Source organism: Lepisosteus platostomus, unplaced genomic scaffold (assembly GCF_059453375.1).
Source record: "Lepisosteus platostomus isolate fLepPlt1 unplaced genomic scaffold, fLepPlt1.hap1 Scaffold_107_H1, whole genome shotgun sequence".
NCBI lineage: Eukaryota > Metazoa > Chordata > Actinopteri > Semionotiformes > Lepisosteidae > Lepisosteus > Lepisosteus platostomus.
In genome coordinates, this window is record NW_028291488.1 from 42586 (window position 1) to 56572 (window position 13987).

The window sequence follows — 13987 nt, forward strand, 5'->3', positions numbered from 1 at the left end:
AGTTGTACTTTGTCAATGGTCAGACAACACTAAATGACACGAACAGTCACTCAGTCTGTTTGATGGGCAGGAGGGCTATCCGTCCAGGAACTGCACATATTATTGAGTGTCAACATTACGATCCTGTTTGCTCAGGTGGACCGATTCCTTGCAGTAGTTCCTTGCAGTAACGATTTAATACTTAAAATTGTTATATAACTAGGACTAGTTATAGCAGTCTGTGCTTTCTGTTGGTTTTACAACATTTTTTTCTTAACGATTCAGAACGTCCATGTAGCTGCAAAAATGAACGCTTATGGTACTTTTTGCTCCAGGCAATACAAACCGTGAGAGTGACGAAAAATGTGAAACTGAACTTCATCGCAAATACCAGATTGCTAGTCGTTATCTTCTATCATGAAGCACTAATCAATGGCATAGCTGCGAGATTTCATTTGGGTAGCTGCACCGAACAGCTCCGTTTCAACCGAAATATCACTCCCCCCTCAGAATTTCAGACGCCCCCCTACAGATTTTTCCTCGGGCACCGCACACTGATGGGGGACGGGGTGTCCAGGAAATGGTATCAACTTTTGTCAAGAAAATAAAAATAGAAACTCTATAGGCACTCAAACATTTTACTGTTTTTTTTCAGGCAGGTGGCAAGACCCCTCAGCAAAACCCTTGTATGCTAAGCTGTGGGCATTGATTCGTCGAATATACGTATATTTACGGCGAAATTACGGCTATACGTATATATACGTCGCCTCGACGTATAATCAACGTCGAATTGCAACCGTAAAATCGACGACATGAATAAACGCATATATAACGTCGAAAACACATCTAACACAGTGCCTGAGGCTTTTTACTGTATGTATCGTGTGTGCCGCAACTAGGAGTATACGGCACTCTGCACAGTGTACGAAGTAAATTATTTTCGCAGTAATTAATTTATTATATTTACTATATTTATTATACACATGTAAATTAATTGCTGCGAAAATAATTTACTTCGTACACTGTGCAGAGTGCCGTATACTCCTAGTTGCGGCACACACGATACATACAGTAAAAAGCCTCATGCACTGTGTTAGATGTGTTTTCGACGTTATATATGCGTTTGTTAATGTCGTCAATTTTACGGTTGCAATTCGACGTTGATTATACGTCGAGGCGACGTATATATACGTATAGCCGTAATTTCGCCGTAAATATACGTATATTCGACGAATCAATGCCCACTGGGAACAAGCTCGCTTCTTTCTACCATGATGTCACCATGACCAAATCTGTCTTTAAACACCTTGCTCAGTCTCTAACGAGACTGTCAAAAATAGCTTTCGCTGATTGTATTGCAAACCGGCGGAAGCGGGGTATTGGGAAAAGTTTTCAACTAGCAATAATCCTGCCTCGGCTAAACCTCACAGGCTACGATACTGCCACTGCGCAAAGCTGACGGTTGCCAGGCAACCGCGGGGATCCTATGGAAATCGTTATCAATCGTCTCATGGCATGTCGTTGCTGTAACGCTTCATATTTGTCGTCTTCTTCTAGCTTGAGGTTTTGAAGAATTTCATGACAGACAAGGGCTCCGTTGGGAACAAAGAAACCCGTTGATTCTTTTCAGCAGCAGAAATACAACCCTTTAAATACAAGATGACAGAACAATGACGAAGGGCATGCCGGGAGGAACTCATGCACTACAGAGGAAAGGGGGTGGGCACGTACAGTTCACATTCAAGCCACAAGTACTCTTCTCGGATGTTGCACAAACAAATCCTAACGTCTTGAAAGCATTGAGGCATGTTTGTGTCCCACTTCCCGTGGCTGCAGGATGACTGACACGAACGGACAAACACAATCTGTGGCGTTTAGCGTGACATAGTCTTGCAGGCATCGTGCTGTCTCACTGCAATACTATACCGCTGGAGGAAACAGTCCATCTGGCCATGAAACTCATTTGAACGTCTAGCTACAGCAACTAACAATATCATGATTTATTCAGGATGTGTGGAATCAGCACGTCCCGGAGACAGCTTCCGAAATCTTGAGCATTCTCTGGTGGTAGGGGCGTTCAAGATGGCGCTCAGGTGGGAGGTAAAGTTTAGTGGTTGAGGATTTTTTTTGAGTTTTTCATGACCTGAATGTTAATTTTTGCTTTTTTTGACTACAGAAAAATAAGGACTTAACACTACTTGTTTAAACTTCAGTTATAATTGAAAGAAAAAAAAACTATTTTTTTTAGGTTTAAGAATTTCGATATGAGTAACACTGGGAAAAGAAAAGAGAGTGCTGGGTCTTCGAAGGAGAACTCTAAGATACCTCAATCGTATATGTATAGCACTACAAGAAAATTGATGGCAACTAAAGGGAAAAGTGAAGCAGCTGGAGGGGACGTGGAAAGAGTGCTGGAGATGCGCTCGTACGCGAGCGCTCGCAGCCCAAGTGAGACTCAGCTGCCAGAGGAAGAGCCGGAGTCCCTGCCCAGCACACCTGTGAAAACCCCGGCAGCCAAGAGAGGAAGGGGCAACCTGACGCTGGAGGAGCTCCAGACCAACATCTTCAACATGATGGCACAGAGCATGGGTGAGCTGAAGGAAATGACTTGATCTAATACAGTCGCAATCGAAAGTCTTAAAAAGTCCATGGACTGTGTGTTTAAAGAGGTTGAAGACTTAAAGAGTGAAGTAAAAGTTCTTAAACAAGTAAATACCAAACAAGAAAAGCATATTAAAGAACTTGAATTGAAAGTGAACGATGTAGATAGATACCGTCGATGATGGAATTTAAAATTATTTGGAGTTAAAGAGGAACGTGATAAGGACCTTGTTGCAACAGTGAAGGGTATCTGTAAAAGGACCCTGCCGGACCAGGAGGACGTAATATCGGCCATTGACTTTGTTCACAAGCTCGGGAGAGCGAACATGTCTGGGCAAGTGCTCCCCAGATCGATTATAATACAGTTCACCAAGAGGACGGCGAGGGACATGCTGTGGCAAGCGGCGAGGGGGAATGAGTATTTGAATGGGAACAAACTGAGGTTTGCAGAGGACCTGTCTGCTGCGGACAGGAGTACCAGGAACCAGCTGTGGCCCCAGGTTGAAGCTGCCAGAAGAGAGGGGAGGAGAGCCTACTTTGTGGGAGCGAGGGCCTTTGTGGACGGGAAGGAGATTTGCTCCCAGTGACTGCTCAGTTAATGATTATGTTTGGTTTTATTTGTTATACCAGTATATACTAGTGTTTCTTTAGTGTTAGTTTGGAATGGTGTAGTTAAGTGTTAAGGACTGTTATAGTTCTGGTTCTTTGAAAAACTCAATAGTTTAGACAGTCTTAGAGTTAGTTATTTGCTTTTGTGTATGTCTTTTTCATGAATGCCAGAGGTACTCGAAATGTTGTTAAAAGAAAAACTGTGTGCTGAGTTTTATTTTTTACAGGAAACGCATGCATGTTGAAACTAAAGTTTATAAATAACTGAGAAATATTAAAGCAAGGAAAATATGATACATGTAAAATATACAATTTGATCACATAATTACTTAATTACCTCTGGTAGTTAAATGCTTTTTTCTGCTGCATTTTTTTTCTCTTGTACATGACTCTGATCCTCTTGTTGTATTTGTATTTGTAAATTCTATGTTTAATAAAATTTTTTTTAAAAAAAGCATTCTCTGGTGGTGTCCTGCAGACTTCCTGTGGGCATGCGTTGGTGGTATAGTGGTGAGCATAGCTGCCTTCCAAGCAGTTGACCCGGGTTCGATTCCCGGCCAACGCAGTGGTGAATGTTTTCAAATGCTATCATGAGCCTTGGATTGTGACTAGCAAAGCGAAGCCTTTTGAAAGAGCTAAAGCACTGAAAAACGGAATTGAGGGAGAATCTTACAGGGGATTCTGAGTGGTGTCTGCATACACGCAGTCCAATATGGGTGCTGAAAGCTTGAGCTACTCTCAATGTCATGCTGGCTTTCCCCGGAGTAAATCTGTTACATTGAAAGAATGCTTCTCGCAGGTTCAAAAAGGGACCTTTGTTAATTGGAGAAATCAATGATTTCAAATGAATTCTGTATGCGTTAAAAGACAGCTATACACAGAAAACATGCAGGACACTGCTCATGCGTGTGGAGTTCAGCCGAAACACAGTGCGTTTTTTCAAGCCATCTGACAAAGCCCGCCCACTGAAAACTGCAGCAGATCGTGTAAAGACGTTCAACTTTGTAACTACTGCACGCACAGGAAGCAGAATAAATTCCTCTTTTCAAACTGTCAAAGGTTTGCTTTACGAACGCCGCAGGACATCGCACAATCTCTTTTGAACAGGGACAAACGATTTCTTATGGGGCGCAGTAAGTACTGTTACTGTCACTGCTCGATACCGACGTTGGCCTACTATACCATGTTCAGCCACCGCTAGAAAATGTACGGCTCTAGCACCGGAGCAAGCAACAGGAGGGCCGACGTCAAACAGGCACATGTGTCAGACATGGAGAGCGACGAGAATGAGATTTGAACCCATGACTGCAGAGCACAATGAATTAGCAGTCCATCACCTTAACCACTCAGCCACCTTGTCGACGAAACTGGGCTGTCCGGACATGGGTTGGCGCGCTCCAGATGATCTTTTTCTTTTTTTTCCCTCGTACTCGAGGGTCATTTTCCTGTTCCACATGTGATTTCAACATTTTCCTTGGGAGATGTCAAGCCAGCAAGCCACTGCTGTGGTTCAGTGGCCAGTGTGGAGTTCAGTGGCCCTGTTGTACACAGAAAGCATATTGAGCTCCTTGGACATGAAAAGTTCCAGATAAGAGCCATTTGTCATCCTTTCTCTTGGTGTCGATGTTGCTATTGTATGTAAAGGTGGCAACTTGCTCAGCAAGCAGGCGGAGCACACACCGAATGCAGATGTGTCTGAGTGGTGTGTCCAAGTGGCTGCAAAAGAACAGCACTCCTGGGGCGCCGTGGCTTAGTTGGTTAAAGCGCCTGCCTAGTAAACAGAAGATCCTGGGTTCGAATCCCAGCGGTGCCTTCTTTGTTGTGTCTTCTCGAACAGAACTGGTCATTACAGACAACCGCCTACGGCTAGACTTAATTAAATGCAAGTATTCATTTCCTGTCTTTAACGCGACTTGTTTTTCTTAAAATGGATGCAACTTGCAAAACATGAAATACAAGCCTTGCTAATCAGCGCTAGCGGCTGGCAAAAAAAAAAGAAGTCAGCAATGTTTTTTTCTTTAACCTTAACCCTGCTAATGGAGAAGAGTTAAACGACCGAGTCAATGCAGCTTAAACGATGCGCAAGTCGGGTTCTTAGCTGAAAGGGTGGTAAATCACACTCACCCCAGTCCTTAATCTTTTAAAGAGGATACAAAATTGAACCTAGTCGCCACATCACATACATCCTGTTCAATGATAAAAAGGTAACATCTATCCTCGCTCCAGAGTAAATCTCACGTTGAGGGCATCTTTTTTTTCACTTTACCGTGAGTCGGGCTCGGCTGCACAGAGGAGAGAGCAGACCAATGAGGTCACAGGGACAGGGGAGTCACACGCTGGCGGTTTGAATACGCGGAAGATCACTGAGGGATCCACAGTATGTGGACCCTCCGTTCGCCATCAGTCCGCACTCCGGACTCTGAATCCTGCCATCCGAGTTAAGATCTCAGCGGAACCTGAGGTGCAGTTCCTTCTTAAAACGTAATCTGGTGAGCATTTCTAGAATCGCACTTGTATAGATGCAGCCTTTAATGTGTTGCTAGGTTAAAATTGATGACTTCTTGTATTTCAGTAGGCAACTGCCCTCTTGATTTTGGATTTAATCTCTTTATTACAGGGGCGCTTTTATGAAGACAGAGTCATGTTCAGGTACTTTGTTTGATGGAGGAAGCTTATTTCGGACTCTGTGATCTGCTCACCTGGAAAGGTCTGCTGTACTACTACAAGAGAGAAGTAGAGTCTGGAAGAAGGGACAATTTTATGATGCTTTGGAAGATAATGTTTTTTTTTTCTTATACTGAAAATGAAAAGTAGTTGTTTCTATATGGACTCAGTCTTTGGAATTTGTATATTTATATATTTCAGTGAACCCTCAGCCATTCCTTCTGTATTGTAATTCAATTTCTCTTTTAAAATTCCTTCCCCACTTCTAGGACCTGCAGTTGCTGAACTCCACAATGGCTTCTATTGGAAAGTCTGTGACTGAGACCAAGTAAGTGTTCACTTTTTTATGAAACCATTATTTATTTTGGAGCAATGAGCAATTCTTATATAAATGCAATAAAATCATTATGCTCAAACTATGAGAGAGAATTTTAAGGATAATTTAAGAAATCAGTCTTAGCTTGTTTCTATACACAGATGGTATTATTTATTTTCAAAGGAAACCCGCGAGGATTCCCCTGGTGTGCAAGATGTGCCTGAATACTTTTGATCAGCTTCCTGCTCACTTCAAGAGAGCGTGTATGAAACATGCCACGGCAGAAGAGATCGGGATGGCCTCTCAACAGACGAGGGAGGACATGATGAATCACCTGAAGAACGGGGTCATTGTGGATTACCACAGATAAGAGATCAAAGGACACTTTGTGGGCTTGAAATACAAAGAAAATCTTGTTCTATGGTACAAGATAAATACAAAACTTAAGCTTTTATTTTAATTAGATTTATTTATAAAGCATAAGCAATCATTTATTACATTAATATATGTGAAAATAACATTTTAGTATCATACATTTAGTATATTTAGTTCCTAATGCTGAAAGAAATGATCATAGAACATGACATCTAACCTTACCTGCGGTGTTTTTAATCCCTATTGCTCAATGCACGGTGAAAGCATTGCATACATATGTCTGACAATGAGGAATGGGCCCCTGAGACAGTCATTTGCCTGTTTCACAAATGATCGTATTTTACTAGAGATTCTGTTTGGGATTCAGATGTGCATTCTGACAGCAATCCCTTTCAATAAATGATACGTTCTGGATGAGGTCAAAGGTGTTGGAACACTGTATTTAGGATGTGTTTGCAGTGATTGTGTGTCTTCTGCTTCAACGCAGTGATATATAGACGTGCTCCTGTAATTTATTGGTACAAGCCCAGGGCAGTGAGCAGTCTGAGGATTTATTTCCAGACGGCATAGAGCAGTGAAGCAGTGAAGTAGTGCAACACACTGGATCATTATATTGTTAGAATCTATTCTACTTACATTATTACATTATACACAATTTGAGTTCATTTTAAAAAGTAAAATGTAATGAAAGGAATGCATTTTCATAAGAAAGATAATACCGATATGCATGTGATAATCTTCCTTATATCATGTAGTGTGTCATTTGGACACTTTGTGGGATTGAAATACAAAGAAAACCATGTTATATGGTACAAGATAAATACAAAACTTAAGCTTTTATTTTAATTAGATTTGTTTATAAAGCATAAGCAATCATTTATTACATCGCTTCTTGAATTAAATCTTTTGACAAGAGGTAAGACTTCTATTTTACATTTAAACCCATGTTTAGCTGTGTTTTTTAGATTTAACTGAACCAATTTCTGTGTGTGATAATGTCCTTGAATTCTGACAACATCACACTAAATTACATGATATAAAACAGCTAATGTTTCTAGAGATAGAATGTTTCTAGAATGTTTCTGGGATGCTGGGATGTTTCTGGGATGCTTCTAATTACTTTTTATTACCAGGGACAGTTTAATTCACCTTGTACAGTACTGAAAGACCAAGATGCTTTTTTCTAAAGTTATTTAACATTTTATAGAACTTTGTCTACTATGGCAACATGATGAGCTTGGTGAAACTTGGAAAAATACTGCTTGGACACTTATCTTAAGATAAAGATAGGATAAAGGTTTATCTTTTGCACCTACCTGACCCCCAGGGAAGGCCAATGCTTTCTAAGTTGATGGTTCCCTACAGTAGACTGTACCTTATCTTCAAAGGTAATGTATATTGACCCAAATCAGTTTTGGACTCCAATCTACTGACGAAATGGAGCCTATCCTTTTTTCAGGATTTTAGCATCATACGTTTGGTATATTTAGTCCCTAATGATGAAAGAAATGATCATAGAACATTTGGACACTTTGTGGGCTTGAAATACAAAGAAAATCATGTTCTATGGTACAAGATAAATACAAAACTTAAGCTTTTATTTTAATTAGATTTATTTATAAAGCATAAGCAATCATTTATTACATTAATATATGTGTGTAGCGGCGAGGCTTATTAATAAGGCAGAATTAAGTGTTCTGAGCCTTTCCAAATGAGGCCCCATTTCTCTGTTCATCTCTGTGGTGCAGCCACAGAGAGACTATTCATGCAGGGTGATTTAAGGTCCTAGGACAGCTCCCAAAGGGGGATGCACTTAGCTAAGCCTTTCTATCATGATCAATGGTCATCCATTGGCGCCTATCTGTCTAGGGAGTGCCAGTTGGACATCTGGACTGCATTACTAAGTGTCAGGACTAAGTGACTCATATCTCACCTTGATCAATCAATCAGGGACTTGTAGGGCCGAGTAACCCACGTGGGACTCTGATGCCCATGGAACTTTCAGCCAATCAATGAGCTGAAGTTCCTCCAGGTAAAAACAGGCAACACAGAGAGCCTGTGAGATTCAGTAAGATTCAGAAGGGAGGATTCAGAGGATTCTGTGGACAATTCTAAAGGGAATTCAAAGGAGAATTCCAGGGCAGGACGGCCCAGGAGCAGAAGGCTCCCAAGGGCAGGATATTCTCGCAGCGCGCCTCCTGACCATCCTGAGACTCAGCCCGGACAACCACGGAACGGCCAGTGTGTCCGAGTGCCAGAACTTTCCTTTGTTCTAAGAGTCTAGAGCGGAGGTTGCCAGAGAATAACCAGAGGATCCACCCGAGGTTAGCACCAGCAGCAGGCCTCGTGAACAGGTCGGAACTGTGGACAGCTGAATCACTATTCAGAACTAGCTCTTCATCAGAAACGAACCGGTCCTCTTCCTGACTTGCTCGGACCCACAGTCATCTTTTCTCCTGTGCACAAACTTTGCTAGTTAAAGCCAACACTAACTAGCCGGTCAGTGAGCATCAGCAGCGCAGCGTCGCAAGCCGCACAGCACAGCCTGGCACGGAGCCAGAGAGCGCGGATTGGACAGCAACAGCCTGCAACTGTTTCTTTGTACCCGCAGGAAGATCTGAATCCCCAAAGATTGGATGAGTATTCAACTTCAATGCATTACAGCTCGAGAATTCAATTGTTATCCCAACCAGTTGATATCAATTTAATTCCTAAGAGTTATGTACTTGTTTGAGTATCTAATGTAGAAGTTATAACCAAGTTCATTAACGAAACGGTCTTAATGAATGATATACTGAACGTATGTCCTCTTGATATGTGTAACACTTCGTAACTGACTGAATATATATCTTTTGTATTCTGATAACCCTCTTGATAAGATCTGTTAGGTTTACATGCATATTTTATGTATTAATAAATGTATCCTCGTGTATTAGTACCTGTGTGTGCGCGTTGTTTGAGTTATGTCGCATGGTTTGATTCTAAAGCCATCAAAAGAATCAACTTTGTGATTTACTGCTACAATTAATAATTGTCTCAGTAAATGCCCAAACCCTACAGAACTGGTGCCTTCAGAGACCCCCTACATTTAATTTTGCTATGGCAACATTACATATTTGGCGTCCCTGAACCGGTTTTCTTACATTATTTGGCGTCCCTGGGTGGGCGTGGCAAGACTGAAATGAGTCAACCAAGCGGAATAATTCAATATAAAACGCCGCGGGTTTCATACACAACAATACGGTGTGCTGAAAGCCGAAAGAAAAAAAAGTTCCCCTTGCTCTTTAAGCAGTGCTTGATTGTTTTGTGATCTTTTGCGATCTACCGGGTTGATTGCATACTTGATCTTGTGGTTTTCTGTGGTAAAACTGTGATTTCGTACTTAAAAGTAATACTCTTTAAGTTTAACGATGGTTGCTAAAAGGTCTGAATTCGAGTCGCTATTAAGCACTCTCTCTAGCAGCGACAGGTCTGACCACGATCTCTTCCATATCTCCGTCAGCGGAGAAGCTAGAAGGATAAATCTCCATTCTCTGAGAGAGCTAGCGAAGGACATAGAGAGATTTGACCCCGCAGTGTCAAAGAATAATATCGAGAGTTATATTCAGGACCTCAGGTATACCCTGCAGTATCTGCCAAACGCCACAGAACAGGAGAAAGTGTTTCTGGTCAGGAAAACTACCAGCAGAGCTGTACATGAGTGGATGGCTAGGCAGATGAAAGAAGTCTGTAATGATTTTGAGCAGCTTTGTCAAGCACTTATCGAAGAAAACAGTGCGTTTATTGACCCGACTGCTGCGATAGCCGCCGCTCTTAACATTAAGCACAAGAGAGCAGAGTCCCCTCGCGAATATTACGAGAGACTTAGACGAACTTATTTTGCAGGGCGAAATGATGAGGGTTGCGAAGAGAACACACATTTCAAGGGTTTATTCATTGCGAATCTCCACCCGTCAGTCAGAAAGATGATCTTAATGCATACAGATGCACAGACCATGAAAATGACTGATATTAAGAGATTCGTGCAGAAAGCCTGGGAGTATGATGTCCAAAGTCGCTCTGAGCAAAAAGCTGTTAAAGTGACTGTGTTTGCCGTCAGAGCCAGCAGGGTTAATTCCCCCCTGCTCGAAGGAGCACAGGCTCCTGAGCTGGCTAAGCCCCGTTCCAAAGCATGCACACAGGACCACACCCAGCGTCCTAAGTGCCATGAGAACACCGGGGGAGGGAAAGGGCTAGATAAAGCTGAACAAAAGGATTCAGTAGCCACCCGCCTGGCCAGGCTTGAACAAGCTTTATTAGGACAGGGACAACCGCTCCCCAAGGCTGCCGGAAGCGTGAATGAGCTGATACTCTCCATGAGGAGGCGGAGACCCGCCCCCTCTCCCTCCCTCAGTCTATCTGATTGAGCAGAAGGGTTCCTGCCTGGATGAATTCAGCCACTCCCAAGTGAGTGCTGACTCCACCCCTGAAGTCACAGAGCAGGCAGTAAAACACAGAGGAAAAGCAAGAAGCTTTTACCTCAAGGCTGCCATGGGAGATGTCTTACACTGTGAGACACTGATTGACACTGAGGTTGAAAGGTGTTTGATGTCACACGGCAAGCTCAAACGGGTTGAAAAAGAAAAGGGCATGCGACTCAGAGAGGAACCTTTGGTGGATCACCAGAAAGGCAAAGTGTGGAAACAGGTCAAGGCTCCTAAGCCTTCTGTACAGAAGGAAAGGGGGGCCAAGAGGCAGACTGTGCTCACACAGTGCCCACCGAACACAGAAGCCTATGTGGAGATTCCTTCTGTTCCCTCTGGACAAGAAATAAAAATATTTCCTTGTTCCCCGGATATACAGTGCCTTGCGAAAGTATTCGGCCCCCTTGAACTTTTCAACCTTTTGCCACATTTCAGGCTTCAAACATAAAGATATAAATTTTTTATTTTATGTGAAGAATCACCAACAAGTGGGACACAATTGTGAAGTGGAACAAAATCTATTGGATTTTTGAAACTTTTTTAACTAATAAAAAAATGAAAAGTGGGGCGTGCAAAATTATTCGGCCCCTTTACTTTCAGTGCAGCAAACTCACTCCAGAAGTTCAGCGAGGATCTCTGAATGATCCAATGTTGTCCTAAATGACTGATGGTGATAAATAGAATCCACCTGTGTGTAATCAAGTCTCTGTATAAATGCACCTGCTCTGTGATAGTCTCAAGGTTCTGTTGAAAGCGCAGAGAGCATCATGAAGACCAAGGAACACACCAGGCAGGTCCGTAATACTGTTGTGGAGAAGTTTAAAGCCGGATTTGGATACAAAAAGATTTCCCAAGCTTCAAACATCCCAAGGAGCACTGTGCAAGCGATCATCTTGAAATGGAAGGAGTATCAGACCACTGCAAATCTACCAAGACCTGGCCGTCCCTCTAAACTTTCAGCTCAGACAAGGAGAAGACTGATCAGAGATGCAGCCAAGAGGCCCATGATCACTCTGGATGAACTGCAGAGAACTACAGCTGAGGTGGGAGAGTCTGTCCATAGGACAACAATCAGTCTTACACTGCACAAATCTGGCCTTTATGGAAGAGTGGCAAGAAGAAAGCCATTTCTCAAAGATATCCATAAAAAGTCTCGTCTAAAGTTTGCCACAAGCCACCTGGGAGACACCCCAAACATGTGGAAGAAGGTGCTCTGGTCAGATGAAACCAAAATCGAACTTTTTGCCCACAATGCAAAACGATATGTTTGGCGTAAAAGCAACACAGCTCATCACCCTCAACACACCATCCCCACTGTCAAACATGGTGGTGGCAGCATCATGGTTTGGGCCTGCTTTTCTTCAGCAGGGACAGGGAAGATGGTTAAAATTGAGGGGAAGATGGATGCAGCCAAATACAGGACCATTCTGGATGAAAACCTGTTGGAGTCTGCAAAAGACCTGAAACTGGGACGGAGATTTATCTTCCAACAAGACAATGATCCCAAACATACAGCAAAATCTACAAAGGAATGGTTCACAAATAAACGTATCCAGGTGTTTGAATGGCCAAGTCAAAGTCCAGACCTGAATCCAATCGAGAATCTGTGGAAAGAGCTGAAAACTGCTGTTCACAAACGCTCTCCATCCAACCTCACTGAGCTCGAGCTGTTTTGCAAGGAAGAATGGGCAAGAATTTCAGTCTCTCGATGTGCAAAACTGATAGAGACATACCCCAAGCGACTTGCAGCTGTAATCGCAGCAAAAGGTGGCTCTACAAAGTATTAACGCAAGGGGGCCGAATAATTTTGCACGCCCCACTTTTCATTTTTTTATTAGTTAAAAAAGTTTCAAAAATCCAATAGATTTCGTTCCACTTCACAATTGTGTCCCACTTGTTGGTGATTCTTCACATAAAATAAAAAATTTATATCTTTATGTTTGAAGCCTGAAATGTGGCAAAAGGTTGAAAAGTTCAAGGGGGCCGAATACTTTCGCAAGGCACTGTACAGGGAAGTCGTGTCCCGGCCAAGGTCCCAACAGCCTCCATGCCACAGGAGCGGTGCTCCAAGCAGCCGCCTGATCCACCAGGTAAAGCACACACCTTTTACATCCCTAAAGAGGAGCAGATCTCCCCACCTGGCGATGAAAAGGAGCTTTCCCTGTGCACCCTGGCACCCAAGAGGGGTCAGGAACACCACCCTGCAGTGGTGGAAGGGATCCAGATGGCAGGAGAGCAGGTTGGTGATGTAGCCCTCACCCTTAGCCCTGAGAGGTCCTCTATTAGTAAGGATCTGCTTGAGCAGCTGTCACAGGGCCACCGCCAGGTGCCCCTGGTGCAACATTCACAGGTTAGACAGGAGGTCCAGCTGGACGCTGAGACTACTGCGCTGTGGACACACCTGATCCCAGATGCCGATTCCCTCTGCTGTGACCCAGGGAACCTGCAGTCAGGTAACATTATTTCTCACAACTACCAGGTAGTGAGTGAGACTGACCTGATTGTTCCTGCCTCAACGGCAGGGTTGCCAACACACCCAGTCCCCCAGAAGGGACAGGGAATGAAAGCCGAGCCGGTTTTCTTACAGCCACCAGCTCAGTCTGTCAGTCTGAGTCTGACCAACAGTGGTTCAGCCAGACTGGAGCTGGATGGTCAAGTCACCCGCCTGCCAGTGCAGGACATCGCAAAGAGGGGTGTCAGAATCCCCGCCTGCACTGACATGGGCCTGGTGAGTGATAGTAAGTTCAAAGACAGTGAACTAGCTATCCCAGTGCTGGGGCAGCTCCCTGAACCCCTAGCAAGGGAAGGGGGGAGCGAGCAGGTGTCCTACACCCACGCCCAGCGAACGATTGTAAACATGCCGATAGAGGGATTCCTCAATCAGGAAGTGTGCAGGGTGGACCTGAACAGTGAGAATGGGGTAACAATCCCAGATCACTCAGGTGCTCCAGATGACCACTCAGCCGAGGGTCAGGCATGC

The 13987-nt window shown here is 43.5% G+C and overlaps 3 non-coding genes across 3 annotated transcripts; 2 read left to right on the top strand and 1 right to left on the bottom strand.

Annotated features, from left to right (window-relative positions):
• Window positions 1-1294: 1294 nt before the first annotated feature.
• On the bottom strand, window positions 1295-1436 carry LOC148637713 (U4 spliceosomal RNA). Its single transcript, XR_015931256.1, has one exon. It is a non-coding gene; the product is annotated as a U4 spliceosomal RNA (small nuclear RNA).
• A 2246-nt stretch (window positions 1437-3682) lies between these two features.
• On the top strand, window positions 3683-3754 carry trnag-ucc (transfer RNA glycine (anticodon UCC)). Its single transcript has one exon. It is a non-coding gene; the product is annotated as a tRNA-Gly (tRNA).
• A 1174-nt stretch (window positions 3755-4928) lies between these two features.
• trnat-agu (transfer RNA threonine (anticodon AGU)) lies at window positions 4929-5002 on the top strand. Its single transcript has one exon. It is a non-coding gene; the product is annotated as a tRNA-Thr (tRNA).
• The last annotated feature ends 8985 nt before the right edge of the window (window positions 5003-13987 follow it).